The sequence below is a fragment of the Scyliorhinus canicula genome, chromosome 1 (genome assembly GCF_902713615.1).
Source record: "Scyliorhinus canicula chromosome 1, sScyCan1.1, whole genome shotgun sequence".
In the NCBI taxonomy this organism is placed as follows: domain Eukaryota; kingdom Metazoa; phylum Chordata; class Chondrichthyes; order Carcharhiniformes; family Scyliorhinidae; genus Scyliorhinus; species Scyliorhinus canicula.
The window spans coordinates 170,173,065-170,193,936 of NC_052146.1; the positions used below are offsets into that span (position 1 = coordinate 170,173,065).

Below are 20,872 nucleotides of genomic sequence, written 5' to 3' on the forward strand. Positions count from 1 at the left end.
GGCATTGGAGACATTACCTGGCCAGCAGGAGATTCACTCTCCTCACTGACCAACGGTCGGTAGCCTTCATGTTCAATAACACACAGCGGGGCAAGATCAAAAACGATAAAATCTTGCGGTGGAGGATCGAGCTCTCCACCTATAATTACGAGATTTTGTATAGCCCCGGAAAACTCAACGAGCCTCCAGACGCCCTATCCCAAGGTAACAAGTAGACCGGCTCCGGGTCCTGCACGACAGCCTTTGTCACCCGGGAGTCACACGGTTGTACCACTTCATAAGGCCTGCAATCTGCCCTACTCCGTCGAGGAAGTACGGACAGTCACCAGGGACTGCTAGGTCTGTGCGGAGTGCAAGCCGCACTTCTACCGGCCGGACCGTGCGCGCCTGGTGAAGGCCTCCCGCCCCTTTGAACGTCTCAGCGTGGATTTCAAAGGGCTCCGCCCCTCCATCAACCGTAACACGTATATTCTCAGTGTGGTCGATGAGTATTCCAGATTCCCCTTCGCCATACCATGCCCCGACATGGCATCTGCCACCGTCATCAAGGCCCTAAACGCTACCTTTGCTCTGTTCGGTTTCCACGCCTATATCCACAGTGACAGGGGATCCTCCTTCATGAGTGATGAGCTGCGTTAGTTCCTGCTCAGCAGGGGTATTACCTCCAGCAGGACGACCAGCCTTAAGCCCAGGGGAAACGGGCAGGTAGAGAGGGAGAATGGGACGGTATGGAGGGCTGTCCGACTGGCCCTACGGTCCAGGAACCTCCCAGCCTCTCGCTGGCAGGAGGCCCTCCCTGATGCCTTCCACTCAATTCGGTCACTGCTGTGCACCGCTACTAACAACATGCCCCATGAAGGTCTTTTTGCCTTCCCCAGGAAGTTCACATCCGGGGTGTCGTTCCCGACTTGGCTCGCAGCTCCAGGACCAGTCCTGCTCCGTAGGCACGTCCGAATCCACAAGTCGGACCCTTTGGTGGAAAGGGTGCAATTGCTCCACGCCAACCCCCAGGATGCCTACGTGGCGGACCCCAACGGCCGCCAAGATACTGTCTTCCTCAGGGACCTAGCACCAGCAGGTTCCACCCATACACACTTCTCCGGCCCGGCGCCACCCTCCCCTCCCCCGGCGCTCCCAGCATTAACCCCACCAGGACCATCCATCCTTCCCCTGCCCACGCCCGAGGATGAAGAGGATTTCGGCATGCTCCCGGAGTCACCGAACATCAGGCCAGCACCAATATCGCCAACACCGCTACGTCGCTCTCAGTGGAACATCAAGGCACCGGACCGGTTAAATCTCTAACTGTCACCAGACTTCAAAAGACATTTTTTGACCGAATACTGTAAATATTAACTCATTGTTGTATATAGTTCTCCACCACCCCTGCCGGACTCAATTTTAACAGGGGGTGAATGTGGTAAACCACTGTTGCACCTCTATTAGGTGATGTACAGTAGGACCTGTACTACAGGTTTGCCGGTAGTCTCTGCCTGTTGTATAAATATGCGTGTCCTCCAGCTAGCAGCCATTTCGCCAGCTGCTGTGGGAGGCCACACATCTTGTAGCAATAAAGCCTCAGTTGGATTCAACTATCGTCTTTGTCCAATTGATCGTGCCTCAACTAGTAAACAGACTTCGGGGTATTATCTCTGAGCACCACACATCTGCCGATGCACATCTGGTGGAGGCAGGAACACACAAGGGAGACAGCAGTTGGCGGCCAGCTCGATCTCACGACTCAGCTGGATCCCAGCCAGATGCTGAGCCTCTGGAGAAGATTTGCCTCAAGTCATGAGAATCAGGAAGGGGTGTCAGCGACATTCCAGCGACTGCAAGGCCACTTGGAGAAGGTTCAAAGCCTTCAGGTGTGTTGCATAGCACCCAGTCCAACAATGCTAGGGTGCCGAACACAATAGAAAATCTGGAATATGGTGTCCCAGCCATCAGTGGAGGTCCAAGGCATTGCTCAGTCTGTGGCGATGATGGTTGAGGGCCTTGACATCATTTCCCAGTCACGAAGGGACATGTCCTGGACACAGGTAGACATTGCCAAGTCACTCCATAGGGTGGCCTTGTCGCTGAGGACCATCACTGAGGGAATTGTCACCGGGGCACATGAAATGTAGAGCCTCCAGGACTGGATGCACCAGATGGTTCAGTGGCTTCTGGAGCATACTCCAGCTCCCCCCTCCTTCCCAAATGTCCCCTCCGGGCACCCTTATGGAGTCAGAAACACTGGAGCCCATCCTTTGGTCTTCCACCAAGGAGACTAAGGCACATCTCAAGGGTAGTGGGCAGAACAGAGTGGCACGGCTGCGCCTAAGATACCAGGACGCCAACTGGCACTCCCGGCTCCAGGCCCACCAGAGGATACCTGCCAAGGGCATCAAAGACCAGAGGCTGCCTCCAAATCTGATGTGCATTCTTGGGGCACACCTCGATGTCGCAGTATACCAGGTGGAGCAAGTAGAGTGCGGAGCACTGAGTGGGCACTAGTAAGCTCACTGTCCGTAACGAGTGGGAATGGAAATCTGTCATGTTAAAATGTTCATCAATAAAACATTTCACACCTGAACCCTTTAAAGCCACTGTCACTCTAATCTTCATAGCGAACCTGCCTGCACCTCCACCCCTTGTTCCCCACACTCTTCCCCCGCTCCCCCTTGGCACAATGATCCAAGATCGCAAACCCCCCATGTAGACTGCATAATATTCCGATCCTGTACCAGACACCAACAGTGGCTAGGACACTGGACACAAACCCAATTTCGTAAGACTGTGAGGAAAGGACACCTCACTCCAGAAATGATTTTACAACGAAATAGGGATATGGTATACTAAAGCAAACGTTATTACAAACACAATATTAGAATATCTTTAACATTACACAAGAAAATAGTTTACAATTATCCCTTCAATAATGCTATTCAACACAGTGAATTCAACACCATTAACTTCTATCTTTATTCCCACTCAAACAACAAGAAAAAAAGACATTTCAATGCTCAATCCACTTGAACGTCCATTGGCACTCAGGAATACGTGCTTTACAGAAATGTTCTTTGAGAAAGAGAGATATTTCAACACTTCTTTAAAGACAAGACCTGACTCCAGTCAGAAACCTGCAGAAAATTTGGCTGTATTTCTTCAGAAGCAGTTTCAATTGGTTTGTTCACCCTTCCAACTACACCGCTCTTCTGTCTGCAGACATAACTTGTAACAGAACTGCAGGGAGCAAACTGCCTGGCGTCTGTCACAGCCTCATCTAAAACTCCACTGACTTGCTTTTCCTCCAAAATACTTGATTCCTCAGCTCCACCCAGTAATGGCATCATCTTTTCAAACTGAAATTTAATTAACTCCACAGGGAATCCCCTCAATCCAAACAAAACTGCATTAGACCAAGCTTTTTACGATGGCTTCATTGCACGCCTGGCTTCCAAAAGCTTAGTTGTCTTTTGAACTCGGATTTATTTTAAAACATGATCACAGCACTCACACACACACACACACTAACCTGGGCTTTTAACCCTTATTGCAACAATATGGGTAGTATTGGAAACTCTTCAGTAGAGTTCATTTTCATATTCTGTTGGGCAATCTGAGCGTGTCCAATTGTATGGCCTAAGAATGTGACTTGAGCTTTTACGAATGCACATTTAGCCAAATTTACTCTCAATCCAGCTTCCTATAGTAAATTGAATAATTCCTTTAAATGTTCCAAATGCTCCTTCCACATTTGACTTAACACCACCACGTTGTCACTGTACTTGCACAATTGTTTAGTCCAGAAATGCCTTTTGTACCTATGTTAACTTTAGTAGATTGAGCCTGTATAATGTTTTTAATTGGAATAGTATTTCCTACATCTACTTCATGCATAATTACATTTGTATTTCCAATTTATTCGCACATGCTGCTCCATGTGATTGTATTAACTCTTTTTGGTCATTTTGATTTTCCTCCGGAAGGTAACTCAATAATTTATCCCAATTTCTTTTTACTTCCTCATTGTCCAATCGAATTTGGAGAATGTCAAATTCAAAAACTTCTAGATTTATCTGTTACATTATGCTCTTAGTTATTTTTCTAGAGCTTGTTGAGGTTCTCACTGATAAATCCCAAACTTTGAATCTTTGTCTGCCATGGGGAATGTGCTGGGAAGATCAGCTCCTCAGAGATTGTGGCGCCCACGTGAACGGATGCCCTGCGCGCACCATGCGACACACACACACACACACACACCCCCCCCCCCCCCCCAACCGAACTGAAAGATCCTCTTTCCTCTATTCAGGATAAGGTAGCCATGATATGGAGATGCCGGCGCTGGAGTGGGGTGAGCACAGTAAGAAGTCTTACAACACCAGGTTAAAGGCCAACAGGTTTGTTTTGAATCACTAGCTTTCGGAGCACTGCTCCTTCCTCAGGTGCATAAAGAGGTATGTTCCAGCTGGAACATGCCTCTTCATTCACCTGACAAAGGAGCAATGCTCCGAAAGCTAGTGTTTGAAACAAACATGTTGCACTTTAACCTGGTGTTGTAAGACTTCTTACCAGGATAAGGTACTCAGAGGTATCCACACACTCTTTATTTTTCAATAATTCACTTAATACATTTGAGATACGGGTAAGAAAAAGAAAATAGATTCTAAATAAAAGTAATTCCAGAAAAGCTACAAAAAGTAATAAAATGCTAAATTAAAGTAATTTCAACAAGGCTTTGAAAGTAATTCTCACGGATGCCTCAAGAATCTCGGAAGGCTAAAGTTCTTCTCATAATCAGTCATTAGAACATAGAACATAGAACAGTACAGCACAGAACAGGCCCTTCGGCCCTCGATGTTGTGCCGAGCAATGATCACCCTACTCAAACCCACATATCCACCCTATACCCGTAACCCAACAACCCCCCCTTTTAACCTTACTTTTTAGGACTCTACGGGCAATTTAGCATGGCCAATCCACCTAACCCGCACATCTTTGGACTGTGGGAGGAAACCGGAGCACCCGGAGGGAACCCACGCACACACAGTGAGGACGTGCAGACTCCGCACAGACAGTGACCCAGCCGGGAATCGAACCTGGGACCGTGGAGCTGTGAAGCATTTATGCTAACAACCATGCTACCGTGCTGCCCTAAATTCTTAAGGAAATTCTTATCTATGGTTTAGCCCCTTTACTTTCATTGTTTCTAATTCTCAGCTGAGGTTTTCTGATCTATTCAAACAACTGTCTGTCACTTTGAACATGATTTTTATCTAAGCATTGGTCATTACTTAAAATTCACTAAAGTCCATCAAATTAATTAAATGTGTCATGGGCCAGAGTTTCAGAGTTCAGAGAACACCAAAGTATATCATGGAGTTCACCTGACCCACAACTGTTTATAGATTTTGGTTATGAGGAGCACAAGGGTCTACCTTTCCGGTGTTATTTAACAGAAACAATCAGCACTTTTAATCAAAAACACAGTTTATTCTATGAACTCATTTAACATTTCTATAAACACACACAGTAAGCATTTTTATTAACTACAAATATAAATACCTCACAAAGGTACAGTTCTCTATATATTGTTATGGCCCAGGTTTTAGAGAACCCCAAATTGTATTATGGATTTCACCTGACCAACACCTTTTAATAGATTGTGGTATGGGGAGCACACGGCCCACTCTACAGGGGTGGTACAGCAGAAATGGAAAAGTATTTTTTAAAGCAAAACAATGTTTATTCTATGAACTCAAGTTAACCTTTTTAAAACATACTGTGAACATCTTAGCAACCATCAGTTCAAATACAACCCCCAAAGAATAAAACACTAGGTAATCCTTAATAACTTCCCAAACTCCAGAGACAAAAGAAACACCTTTTAACAGAAGCACATTAGGTTTACATTCACTACTGAGAACATTTATAATTCTGAATTCACCAAATGATCAAGAGATAGTCTTTTCATGGCAGAGAGATCAACTGTTCTGTCTGGCTTCGGCTCCAACACTGAAAATGAAACTAAAACACACCCTGCAGCAAACAGCCTAGAACGAAAGTAAAAAGCTGACAGACAGCCCAGCTCTACCCACAATCTGACATCACTGATAAACACCCATTTCTTAAAGGTACATTTCTTAAACACCCATTTCTTAAAGTTGCATTTCTTAAACACACATTTCTTAAAGGTACTCTCACATGTCAATATATAACCCTTAATAACTTCCCTTTATGCTGTTTCAACTTGATAACAACACCCAATAAAAAGAAAAACCCTTTTACCAAAACCTTGATATTTTTTCAAGGAAACAGTTATCATTGTTAAATTATTAATGATCTGGACACCTTTTAACATGCATAGACAGAGAGAGAGAAGAGAAGCCTTCTTATTCTGAATCCAGCTTCCAACTGTGGGAACCAAAAGTAAAACTCAGCCACAGCCAGCTCCCAGCTCAAAACAAAAGTAAAACCAGAGCCACAGCACAGCTCCACCCACACAATGACATCACTGAAGCCATTTGATCAACACACATTCCTTAAAGGGACACTGCCATGACACCTTCCCCCAAGAAAAAAAATAAACCATCAACTTCAAAGATGGTTTCAGTTATCACCTTTGCACGTTCCTTTAAAAAAAATTGACAATTCATATACTATTTTTGTTAACGAAACAAAATACACAAACATTTATAATAACATAGTCCATTTTGGTTCTTCTTCCTCCAACTGGAATCCCTCTTGATTGACAGTCTCTTTGGACAAGTAGGTCTCTGCACGATCCATCCATTTCTCTCTGCCTCGGCATTCTTCTTTAAGATCAGGTACTTCAGCCCAATCCGGTCACAGAACCCCTTGTAATTCTCCAAAACAGGAGTAGTGGTTCACACAGGCTTCTGGCCATCAAATGCCTGTTGACATTCCGCCATCCACTGAGATTTGCGACGCTTCGGCAGAAAGTCCGTCAGTGGAGCAACCACGCTGCTAAAAGTTGGCACAAATTTTCGGTAAAATCCACTCATGCCAAAAAATCGCATTATTTCCCTTTGTGTCGATGGTACTGCAAACTCACCACAAACTTTTGTTTACACATCCCGTGGGACCATTCATAGAACATTACAGCGCAGTACTGGCCCTTCGGCCCACGATGTTGCACCGTCCTGTGAAACCCTTCTAAAGTCCCTCTACACTATTCCCTTATCGTCCATATGCCTATCCAATGACCATTTGAATGCGTTTAGTGTTGGCGAGTCCACGACTGTTGCAGGCAGGGCATTCCACGCCCTTACTACTCTCTGAGTAAAGAATCTACCTCTGACATCTGTCCTATATCTATCTCCCCTCAATTTAAAGCTATGTCCCCTCGTGCTGTACATCACCATCTGAGGAAAAAGGCTCTCGATATCCACTCTATCTAATCCTCTGATCATCTTGTATGCCTCAATTAAGTCCCCTCTTAACCTTCTTCTCTCTAACGAAAACAGCTTCAAGTCCTTCAGCCTTTCCTCATATGATCTTCCCTCCATACCAGGCAACATTCTTGTAAATCTCCTCTGTACCCTTTCCAATGCTTCCACATCCTTCCACATGTGGCGACCAGAACTGCACACAATACTCCAAATGCGGCCGCACCAGAGTTTTGTACAACTGCAACATGACCTCATGTCTCCGAAACTCAATTCCTCTACCAATAAAAGCTAACACACCGTACGCCTTCTTAACAACCCTCTCAACCTGGGTGGCAACTTTCAGGGATCTATGGACATGGACACCGAGATCTCTCTGCTCGTCCACACTACCAAGAATCTTACCATTAGCCCAGTACTCTGCCTTCCTGTTATTCCTTCCAAAATGAATCACCTCACACTTTTCTGCATTAAACTCCATTTGCCACCTGTCAGCCCAGCTCTGCAGCTTATCTATGTCCCTCTGTAACTTGTAACATCCTTCTGCACTGCCACAACTCCACCGACTTTAGTGTCATCTGCAAATTTACTCACCCATCCTTCTCCAAGTCATTTATAAAAATGACAAACAGCAACGGCCCCAAAACAGATCCTTGTGGCACACCACTAGTAACTGGACTCCAGTCAGAGCATTTCCCATCAACCACCACTCATTGTCTTCTATCAGCTAGCTAATTTCTGATCCAAACTGCTAAATCACCCTGAATCCCATGCCTCTGTATTTTCTGCAATAGCCTATCGTGGGGAACCTTATCAAACGCTTTACTGAAATCCATATACACCACATCAACTGCTTTACCCTCATCCGCCTGTTTGGTCACCTTCTCGAAGAACTCAATGAGGTTTGTGAGACACGACCTACCCTTCACAAAGCCATGTTGACTATCTCTAATCAAATTATTCCTTTCCAGATGATTATACATCCTATCTCTTATAAACCTTTCCAAGACTTTTCCCACAACAGAAGTAAGGCTCACTGGTCTATAGTTACCGGGGTTATCTCTACTCCCCTTCTTGAACAAGGGGACAACATTTGCTATCCTCCAGTCCTCTGGCACTATTCCTGTAGACAAAGATGACAAAGATCAAAGCCAAAGGCTCAGCAATCTCCTCCCTAGCTTCCCAGAGAATCCTAGGATAAATCCCATCCGGCCCAGGGGACTTATCTATTTTCACACTTTCCAGAATCGCTAACACCTCCTCCTTATGACCCTGTAAGGCGAAGGAAAGTGACTTGGGCTTTTCCAGATTCACTTTTGGCTTGGTTTACCACCAAACCAGCCTCTTGAAATCGTTCGTATAACTCCATCAGATGCTTCAAATGTTCTTTCCATGTCTGACTAAAAATCAGTAGATTGTCAATGTACACTGCACAATTGGTAATCCTGGAACGATTTTAACATCATGTATTCGTTAAACGAGGAAATGTGGCTGGGGCATTTTTCATGTCAAATGGCATATCTTCGAATTGGTATATACCATCTGGAGTCACAAAAGCTGAAATATCCTTCACCCTTTCAGATAAAGGTATCTGCCAGTAACTTAAGTAAATTCAGTTTGGAAATAAAAGCTGACAGTCCCAACATCTCTATGCAATCCTCCAAGCATCGGATCGGATAAGAGTCTGTTCTTGTAATTACATTAACCTTTCTATAGTCCACGCACAATCATTGGGTACCGTTTGGTTTCAGTACCATCACTATGGGTGAGCTCCATTAGCTGCAAATCACTTCAATTATGCCATTTTTAAGCATACTCTCAATTTATTTGTTAATCTGTGCCAATTTTAAAGGGTCAAGTCTATAAAGAAGTTGTTTAATTGGAACAGCATTTCCTACATCTACATCATGTATAGTCATTTTAGTACTTCCCAACATATCTCCGCAAACTTGCCCATGTGATATTAATAACTCTTTCAGGTCAGTTCGTTTTTCCTCTGGAAGGAAATTCAATAATTTATCCCAATTTTTAAGAACATCCTCACTATCCAATTTAATTTGAGCAATGTCAAATTCAGAGTGATCTGGATTTGGTTCTTCACTTTGAGTTAGAATCATTAAAACCACCTCCTTTTGCTCTGCTTCCCTTTCAAAGTACCTTTTAAGCATATTCACATGACACACTCAGTGAGTTTCCCCTCTATCTGGCATTCTTATCACATAATTCACCTCACTTAATTTCCTTTCAATTTGATAAGGTATGCAAAACCTTGCTTTTAAAGGTTCACCTACCACTGGTAACAATACTAAAACTTTATCTCCACTGCACTGGCAAAACTACAAACTTTTGCTTTCTTGTCTGCTACCAATTTCATCACATGTTGTGCAACTTTTAAATGCTGTCCAGCTAATTCACCCGCTCTATTTAATCGTTTCCTGAAATTTCACACGTGATCCAATAGTGTAATTTCCGATTTCTCACCCGCCAATTTTTCTTTAATCAATTTAAGTAGTCCTCTTACCTCATGAGCAAAAAATAGTTCAAAAGGACTGAATTTGGTTGACTCATTAGGTGCATCCCTTATTGCAAACAGTACGAATGGGATTCCTTTATCCCAATCCTCTGGATACTCTTGACAATAAATCCTTAACATTGTCTTTAACGTCTGATGCCACCTTTCTGATGCTCCCTGCGATTCTGGATGGTACGCAGTTGATTTAAATTGTTTTATTCCTAAGCTATCCATAACTTCCTTGAATAACCTTGAGGTGAAATTTGATCATTGATCGGATTGTATTTCTGTGGGTAGTCCATATCTCGTAAAGAATTTCAGTAACTCCTCCACAATCTTTTTAGCTGTAATATTGAGTACGGGAATGACCTCTGGAAACCTAGTAGACACATCCATTATAGTCAAAAGATACTGATTCCCACTTTTAGTTTTAGCAAGCGGTCCTACGCAATCAATTAGGACCCTTGTAAAAGGTTCCTCAAATACTGGGATGGGTATTAAGGGCGCTGGTTTTATCACTGCTTGAGGTTTCCCTATCACTTGACATGTGTGACATGACCGAAAAAATTTAACTACAACTTGGTGTGATCCAAACCAATAAAAATGTTTTTGTATTTTCGCTTGAGTTTTCCTGACTCACAAATGACCTCCCACTGGTACCTCATGTGCTACTTGCAACAACTCGTTTCTATACTCTACCGGCAATACTACTTGATGAACCTCTGCCCACTTTTCATCCGCCTGCATATGTAAAGGTTTCCATTTTCTCATTAAGACATCACTTTTTCTTTTTTTTTAAATATAAATTTAGAGTACCCAATTCATTTTTTTCCCAATTCAAGGGCAATTTAACGTGTCCAATCCACCTGCCCAGCACATCTTTGGGTTGTGAGGGTGAAACCCACGCAAACAGGGGGAGACTTTGCAAACTCCACACAGACAGTGACCTAGAGCTAGGATCGAGCCTGGCCTCGGCGCCATGAGGCAGCAATGCTAACCACTGCACCACTGTGCTGCCTCTTTAAGACATCATTTTTAAGGTAATAACTTTCTGATATATACTCATATTACTCTTCCCTATATGTTTTCTGATATATCTGTTTTATTTCTATATCGTTCTGTTGTAACTCTGCCAATTTTCCTAAACTAAAAATATCTGCCTCATGCTCCACCTGTTCTTGTTCTTTTCCAACCATCTGATCAAAAATTGTTTCTGATAATTGAACTTCAACTTTATCTTCACTCTTTGATTTCTGCTCTTGTCTTAACCTGTGACTTTGCAACCTTGTTACTACACAATCTGGATAAATCCCAGGATATTTGTCCTTCAACACTTCAGTTGGTTGATTTTCCACTGGCTTATCAACCACAGTAGGCATCACTCCCACCTTCAATCCAGCTATATCATTACCCAAGATGAACTGTATTCTTGGACAAGGTAGTTTCTCTAGGATTCCTACTGCCACTTCATCACTCTTCACTGGATTTTCCAACCTTACCTTATATAATGGAACACTACTCTTCTCACCTTGATTTCCACATATTACCACCTTTTCTGGCAATATTCCTTCCAGACTACTTCACTCCTCATCTCTTTCCATCAAAGATTGACTAGCTCCCGTATTGCTTAAAATTCTGATTTCTTTACTTACTCCTCTTGGTACACATGAATAAACTTTACCCACACAAATAAATTATTTAAAGAGATCTGGCACCTTCTTATCAATCACCTCTTGATCAGGCTGTACATTCTTTTGCACCTTCTTTACTTCGCTTTTGCTTTCCTTTGCCACTTGAACAAACCCCACTCGCTTCTCCTGTTTTTCCACATCAGCCTTCCCAGTGCTTTTCTTCAACCCCCAACACTGAGTTTACATGGCCCAGATTATTACAGTAAAAACACCTGAAAGTTTTCATTTATCTGCACCCCCCTAGATTTCTTTTTAAATCTGAGGTACACTTTCCTTATTATCTCCTATCAGATCCCCTTTACCTTTACCACTTGAGTATTTCTCATGTCCCCAGTTTCTATCCGTCACAGGCTGAAACTGTTGTCAAAAACCAAACTTTGATTTATGAACTAATTCATAATCATCTGCCATTTCTGCTGCTAATCTCACAGTTTTAACCAACCCTCTGCTCTTCCACCGGAATTCTCACTACATCAGGAATGAATTTTTAAACTCCTCCAAAATTCTAATTCCTGAGAACTTCATACGTTTGGTCTCTTTTCAAAGCCCTTATCCACCTATCAAAATTATTCTGATCCTTTCAAACTCCACGTATGTTTGACCAGGTTCTTTCCTTAAATCTCTAAAACTTTGTCTGTAGGCTTCAGGCACTAGTTCATATGCACCTAAGATGGATTTTTTCAACTTTTCATACGTCCCAGGTACGTTCTCTAGTCGTGATGCATACACTTCACTAGATCGACCTACCAACTTTGTTTGAATCAGTGATACCCACATCTTGGATTTGGATTTTGTTTATTGTCACATGTACCGAGGTACAGTGAAAAGTATTTTTCTGCGAGCAGCTCAACAGATCATTAAGTGCATGAAAAGAAAAGGAAATAAAAGAAAATACATAATAGGGCAACACAAGATACACAATGTAACGACACAACACTGGCATCGGCTGAAGTATTCAGGGGTGTAGTGTTAATGAGGTCAGTCCATAAGAGGGTCACCTAGGAGACTGGTAACAGTGGGGAAGAAGCTGTTTTTGAGTCTGTTGTGCGTGTTCTCAGACTTCTGTATCTCCTGCCCGATGGAAGAAGTTGGAAGAGTGAGTAAGCCGGGTGAGAGGGGTCATTGATTATGCTGCCCGCTTTCCCCAGGCAGCGGGAGGTGTAGATGGAGTCAATAGATGGCAGGCAGGTTCGTGTAATGGACTGGGCTATGTTCACAACTTTGACAGGGGTGTGTACAGTACTTTGCTTTCCGAAGTCAGTGACCTGCTCTTTAGTTTTGCTGACATTCAGGGATAGATTTTTGTTGCTGCACCACTCCACTAGGTTCTCAATCTCCCTCCTGTATTCTGACTCGTCATTATTCAAGATCCAGCCAACTATTGTCGTACCATCGGCAAACTTGTAGATCGAGTTCGAACCAAATTTTGCCACGCAGTCATGTGTGTACAGGGAGCATAGTAGGGGGCAAAGTACGCAGCCTTGCGGGGCCCCGGTATTGAGGATTATTGTGGAGGAGCTGTTGTTGTTTATTCTTACTGATTGTGGTCTGTGGGTAAGAAAGTCGAGGATCCAGTTGCAGAGTGAGCAGCCAAGCTCTGGGTTTTGGAGTTTTGATATGAGGTTGACTGGGATTATGGTGTTAAAGGCGGAGCTGTAGACAATAAATAGGAGTCTGTTGTAGGAGTCCTTGTTGTCGAGATGCTCTCGGGATGAGTGTCGGGCCAGGGAGATGGCATCTGCTGTGGACCGGTTGCGGCGGTATGCAAATTGCTGTGGATCAAGGCGTTCCGGGAGTATGGAGGTGATGCACTTCATGACCAACCTCTCGAAGCACTTCATTACGACTGAAGTCAGGGCCACGGGATGGTAGTCTTTGAGGCACGTTGCCTGGTTCTTCTTTGGCACCGGTATGATGGTGGTCTTCTTGAAGCAGGTGGGGATCTCGGAGTGGAGTAGGGGCAGGTTAAAGATGTCCACGAACACATCTGTCAGCTGGTCTGTGCAGGCTCTGAATACATGACCAGGGATCCCGTCCGGACTCATCGCCTTCGGAGGATTCACTTTCAGGAAAGCCCAACTGACTTTGGAAGCTGTGATGGTGGATATGGATGTGTTGTGGGCTGCTGGGGCACTCAACAGCGGATTGTTGGTTTCCTGTTTGAACCAAGCATATAATGCATTGAGTTCATCAGGGAGGGGTGCGCTGCTGCTGGAGATACTACTCGGTTTTGTTTTGTAGCCCATTATGTTGTTTAGGCCTTGCCACAACCGCCAAGAGTCTGTAACGCTAGTCTATGACTCGAGCTTGGTCTGATATTCTTTCTTGGCATCTCAGATGGTCGGAGGTTGTTCCTGGAATTTCCTGTGGCTATTTCACTTGTTTAGCTACCTTCTCAAATGAAATGACAAAGGCTTCTACCTCCTTCTCATCAAACCTTGGCAATGCTTGGACATATTTAAATAGATCCCCACCAAGCCTTTGACTATGATGCTCTTTCTCTTTATCCTCATCACTATCCTCAGACCGTATGTTTATCTTTACATCCACCAATTTTAACTGACTGTCATGTTTCATGGCCATTTTCTGAAGTTCAATGTCTCTCTCATTTTCCCTTTCCTCTCTCTCCTATACTCTTTCTTCTCTCTCTTTTACTTCTTTCCAATCTGTATCTCCCTTTCTCTTTCTTTTTGTTCTGCTCGGGCTATTCTTTCTTTTTCTCTCATTTCGTATTCAAGCTGCTTTAATTCTTTTTCATGTATAAGTTGTTGAATCTGTAACTGAATTTTTGCCATTTCCAATGGGTCAGACTATATCTCAGGCAATTTTAAATGCTCAGCAATCGCCGTAAAGACCTCTTCTTTTTGTATGCTCTCAGGTAACGTTAACTGCAATGTTTTTGCCAAATCCAAAAGCCTTTTTTTACTCTCAGTTCATCCCCAACCTTGCTTCATGAGCATCTGCCTTGCTATATTTATTAAACCACAAAGAGCAAGGGCCCAACACTGATCCCTGCGGGACTCCACGGTAGCACGGTTTTGGGCAGCACGGTAGCATGGTGGTTAGCATAAATGCTTCACAGCTCCAGGGTCCCAGGTTCGGTTCCCGGCTGGGTCACTGTCTGTGCGGAGTCTGCACGTCCTCCCCGTGTGTGCGTGGGTTTCCTCCGGGCGCTCCGGTTTCCTCCCACAGTCCAAAGATGTGCAGGTTAGGTGGATTGGCCATGCTAAATTGCCCGTAGTGTCCTTAAAAGTAAGGTTGGAGGGGGGGGGGCGGTTGTTGGGTTACGGGTATAGGGTGGATACGTGGGTTTGAGTAGGGTGATCATTGCTCGGCACAACATCGAGGGCCGAAGGGCCTGTTCTGTGCTGTACTGTTCTATGTCTATGTCCACTGGCTTCCAGTTAGAAAAAAAGCCCCTGACCATCGCCCTTTACTTCTTGCCACTCAGCCAATCCTACATACAGCATCAGCCTGGGTTACGCATATAAAGTTTCTGGAGTTGGACTTTGAAGTCACAAGATCTTTTTTTAAGGGGCAAAAGTGCTCCCAACTGAACCAGTTGTGGTGAATGTAATACATATAGATGTATATATGTTAATTCAAACTGTCTTTGTAAGCGCAGTAGCGCTATCCTACCACTAGGGGGAGTAGCACTGGGAGCACTCAGGAATTTGTACTGGGCTCTACCCTTGGCTCCGCCCACGACTCCTCCCTCTAGTGCAGCTGTATAAATAACCATGTCCAGAGTCAGCCTGAGTTCACTACGAGTTCATCGACAGGTAACAGGCTGGCTCTGAAGTAAGTCGATTAAAGCCTAGATTCACATCGGAAACACGTGTCTGATGAATTGATGGTTCCATCACCAGTGAAATATTCTTTTTGTAAGTGGTAAGATACAGCTCTTGCACAAATTGCCTGGACATCATTCCAGTACATGTGCATTTGATAGAAAGTAAACAAAACAGCATATTTTTGGGAGGACAACAAGGCGTTAATGAAGGAAGAAGATATATTTTTGGTTGCTGTCTCAGATAACAACATCTGATATGAACATCATTTTTATACAAAGCTTTTAATCATAGCCTTATTTTCAGTTCTATTATAGAGAGGGCTCCGGTTCTGTCTGCAGATTGTCACGACTTCTTCTGCTTCTGTTTCCCTGACATTTCCACCAGCTCCCTCAAGCAATTATTGTTCCTGTTGGCATGGGAATTCTTGGGTTTTTTTTGTTCAAGATTCAAGGTTTTCTTAGTTTAATTAAAGCTGGGACGTCATTAATTTGGAAGACAGCAGTGGATCATTCTCAGTTATAGTTTGGAATACATTTTCTAATGGCTAATTTTGTATCCCGAAATCCCTGGAGCGCGGTTCTCCGGAAAGATTTCTAAGTGTGGTGGCAAGCAGAAACTGCCGCAAGCTTCCCGGCGCTTGGCCCAGCGAGGCCGGCGACGCTACTCAACATTAATTGGCCCACTTAACAAGGCCTCACGGGCTTCTTGCCGCAAATGAAGGCTCACCAGCTGATTCACCAGCACCGCGTGCGCCAGCCCCCCGCTAACAAGGTGGAGCAGCACTTAAGCTGCATTTGCTACTCCAGCCAGCTCACAATAATGTCGCCGAGGAGATCAGCCCCAAGATTCAGGAATGCTGACCTGGGGAGGCTGCTAGACTCAGTGGAGGCCAGGAGGGATGTCTTATCCCCCCCCCCCCCCCCCCCCCCCCCCCCCCCCCCCCCCCCCCCCGAGTCCCGGGTAGTCAGCCACAAGGCAGCCAGTGCTGCCTGAGACAAGGTGCCGACGGTTGTAAGCAGCGGGAATGTGAGAAGGAGAACTGGCCTCCAGCACCGATAAAAAGTCAGTGACCTACACCGGTGATGCACGATCAATTGTACAAAGACTAAGGTTGGATACAACTGTGGCTTTATTGCAGTAAGGTGTGTGGCCTCCCACAGCAGCTGGCAAAATGGCTGCTGAATAGAGGACACGCTCCTCCTACTGGGCGGAGCCAGCAGGCAGGGGCTATCGGTGAACCTGTAGTGCAGGTCCGACCATACATCACCTAATGAAAAAATGAAAATGAAAATCGCTTACTGTCACGAGTAGGCTTCAATGAAGTTACTGTGAAAAGCCCCTAGTCGCCACATTCCGGCTCCTGTCCGGGGAGGCTGGTACGGGAATCGAACCGTGCTGCTGGCCTGCTTGGTCTGCTTTAAAAGCCAGCGATTTAGCTGAGTGAGCTAAACCAGGCGTAACAGTGGTTTACCACAACCGGGCAGCAAGAGTAAGTAGGCATCAACGCCTCCCACTCCCCCCAAGAGAGTATCCACCCCCAACTTGCCATCTGACCCCCAAACCTCCCTCCACCCTCCCCTCTTCACCCCCCCCCCCCCACCAACCATCACTTCACACCCCCTTCCCACCACTGTGAACAATGCGTGTGGCTAACGATGCCCCCTCTACGTCTCCTCAGGAAAAACTCTCCCATAATCGGCGGGAGAGGGTCCAGACTGATGGAGTGGTGCCAGACCCAAGAGTCCTCACCACCTTCGAGGAGCATGCCCTTGAGGTGACTGGTGTGGCCGAGACAGAGCGGTCACCATCGCGGAGGCTGGCAGACGCCGCAGAGGTGAGGAACCAACGCAGATACACACACCTTGATGGAACATGTTAGTGGATAGGCTTCTGGAGCATAATCTGGTGAGCACCATGCTACTGACAATGCACATCAGGTGGAGGCAGGAATCCCCAGGCAAAACAGCAGCCGGAAGTCTGCTGGATCCCAGGACCCAGCTGGGTTCCAGCCTGATGCTGAGTCTCTGGCAGAGTTACCCGGAGCTGATGGAGTTGATAGGGAGCAGCCGGGATATCAGAGGGAGATGTCAGTGTCACTCCAGCAGATCCATAGCTGCTTGGAAGTGTCCCAGAGGCTACTGGCGGAGGAGATGTCACTGGCAATGCATGGCACCGAGACCAACACTGCTAGGGTGGTGACAGCAGTGGAGAGCCTGGTACACGACAGCGGCACCATTAGTGAAGGTGTCCTAGGTGTCGCGCAGTGGGTGACGGCCATGGCTGATGGATGCCACCCAGTACCAGGCTGATCTTGATGAGGTTCTGCAGGATATGTCCCAGTCGCAAGTGGGCATGGCTGAGGTGCTGCAGAGCATGGCCCAGTCACTGAGGACCATCGCCTAGGCCGTTGACACAATGGTGCAGACCATGGGAACCACCAAGGCGAGTAGAGCCAGAAGATACAGGGATAGCTGGGGCTCGAACGAGCTGCCCCTCCATTCCAAGGTGAACCCCAGGGCCCAATGCGCACCGAGCAGGAGGAGGGGGTGCTGGGTGCCACCCCAGACCTGCCCATGGAGTGGCAACGGTGGCCAACCTGCTCCCTCGAGTTGCACCCCTCTGAGGCGGCGACGTCTCGAAGTCAGCACACGGGACAGGGCGGCAAGGATGTGTCTGTGCCAGCGTCAAGTGAGCCAGGGCCCTCCGGCTGCAGAGCCCCCAGAGGGCACCCGCCAGGGGCATCGAAGGCCACGGGATGCGGTAAGCAGCTGGCAGTCTCCACCTCTGATGCGCATCCTGGGGACACGCCTAGACAAAGCTGTTGAGCTCGGAGGGCCAAGCACGTGTGGGTTGGGGGAGCGACACCGACAGGAGGGTGGGGACTTGTATTAAACATTAAACACTTCTGTGCACAACCATTACGATGCTTCTGTCACTTTCATCCGCAATGCGGCTGACCTCTGGTACTTGGGCCATCTTTCCAGGCATCCCCCCTCCCTGTAGCACCCACCCACCCTCTGGCCATGGACATGCCTCGGCAGCTGTGTCCCATCCCTTGGTTATTCGGATGTTGGCTGCTGCGTGTGTGGTGTTGCCCCCTGCAGTGTCCAGGCATCAAGGTCTGATTGGGATTCCAGGTTATGACTCCCACATGCTACATGCCTACCCACTGGAATCCACTTGGGTTGTGTGAAGTGCTCACTGAACCATGATTACCAATTCCCTATCAGCAATAGCCTTCGGCCGCACGGCCAGAGGCCTCGGCAGTTGGTAGGAGTTATGGGTGGTTGTTGGGGCCGACGGGCAGGGACAAGGGTTTCCCCCGGAATGGGTGCACACAATCCAGGGTTGGCATGGTGGTGCCGTGAGCAGTTGCCCCCCAGTCCTCCCTCCCCAGTGCCTCTCCCCACCCTCCTATGGTCACCCTCCCCAGTGGAGGGTCCCCCACCCACAGCTGAGGGTCCCCCATCCCTTGCCGAGCACTGGGCTGGCAAGCCCAGCACCCCCAGGCTTTTTATTTGAGAGCAAAGATGGCTACTCACCTCCTCTGCTCCCCTCTGCTCTGCCAGTGTGACCACTTGCTGGGGATGCCGCTGAATGAGGGGAGGCCATTGGATAAGGGGTGGCTCTCATTAATTGTATGGCAATCGGGCTTAAATGGTGATAACTGGTTTCGCCCATGCTGCAGCGAGATCCCGATTTTGCCTACGGGAGCGGCCGGTTGCATCGCCGACTGGTGCCTGGCACGGTTCTCATTTATTGGCCTCTCCCGTTATTTACCGGCCTCGTTTTGCTTGAGCGAGTGGGTAATGAGACCAAAGATTCACCATCCTGTCATGCAAATTTCTGCAGTGACATTTCTCCCTTCCTCCCCGTACCCTGTGCCTCCAAAACTAGCTTCACCACCCACTCAGAATATTTTAGCACTTCTCTAAAAAGGCAAATGAGCTGAAGTCAACGGTAAATCAAATGATCAGAGCAATTCCCAGCCTGTTGAAGATCCATTGCCCTTATGATGAACATCTGAGCCCGTACTTTAGAGATCTGTGTCTGGAGGTAGTCAAAGATCTTGCTGTCAGTGTTTAACATAGAATTTACAGTGCAGAAGGAGGCCACTCGGCCCATCGAGTCTGCACCGGCTCTTGGAAAGAGCACCCTACCCGAGGTCAACACCTCCACCCTATCCCCATAACCCAGTAACCCCACCCAACACTAAGGGCAATTTTGGACACTAAGAGCAATTTAGCATGGCCAGTCCACCTAACCTGTACATCTTTGGACTGTGGGAGGAAACCGGAGCACCCGGAGGAAACCCACGCACACACGGGGAGAACGTGCAGACTCCGCACAGACAGTGACCCAAGCCGGAATCGAACCTGGGACCCTGGAGCTGTGAAGCAATTGTGCTAACCACAATGCTACCGTGCTGCCCATCACGGTTCCTTGATGAACCGCGTTGTTCGTCAAGGAACTCCACATAAATGTAAAATTTGCATCTTGTTGTGTATTGCATTGAGAATAACTCACCATGTGGATTTAAAGCAGACAGCCATTATTTAGCTAACTTTATTTACACCTCCCCAACAGAGACAGGAGCAAAGAATACTTTACACTACCTCACTCCCCACAATTTATACATGAAAATGCAAATTGGTACATGTACATGATCTCCCAGAAATTAACAATGCTTGAAATGTAACATGTTAAGTTGCTAATGTAAGGGTGCTTCCTGTTTATTCCCTTATTTCCTCTTTCTTTTATTTTTGCTGTTATATTTTTCATCAATGGGTGATTAGAACATAGAACATAGAACAGTACAGCACAGAACAGGCCCTTCGGCCCTCGATGTTGTGCCGAGCAATGATCACCCTACTCAAACCCACGTATCCACCCTATATCCGTAACCCAACAACCCCCTCTTAACCTTACTTTTTAGGACACTACGGGCAATTTAGCATGGCCAATCCACCTAACCCGCACATCTTTGGACTGTGGGATGAAACAGGAGCACCCGGAGGAAACCCACGCACACACGGGGAGGACGTGCAGACTCCGCACAGACAGTGACCCAGCCGGGAATCGAACCTGCAACCCTGGAGCTGTGAAGCATTTATGCTAACCACCATGCTACCGTGCTGCCCCTAATTAGATTAATGGGCATGTGTCTTTAAAGCAGGCAACCCGTATCTTTAATTCATGCAGAAGAATCCAGAAGGCTCTGCTGGTTTAGACTGGAGTTGCAGACTTGCCAGCACCTGTAAGAGAAATGGGCTGCGACTTGGTTTGATTGATTTGGCTGGTAGCCAATGAATTGTCCCAAAGGGCTGTGCTCTGTCTGGTAACGGGTGCTGATTAGATTTTATCCCAGTGGAATGGTTCTCAGAGACCTAGGGCTGAATTCTCCCCATTGGGATTCTCCATTTTGCCGACAGCCCGGGGCTTTCCTAATGGCGTGGGGCTGCCCCACAATGGGAAACACCA

General features: G+C 46.4%; 1 protein-coding gene across 1 annotated transcript in view; it reads right to left on the reverse strand.

Annotated features, from left to right (window-relative positions):
• Nucleotides 1-20,872, reverse strand: part of LOC119969229 (5-hydroxytryptamine receptor 1E) — a 288,765-nt gene that overhangs the window by 224,773 nt on the left and 43,120 nt on the right. The gene's annotated exons all lie outside the window — the stretch shown is intronic.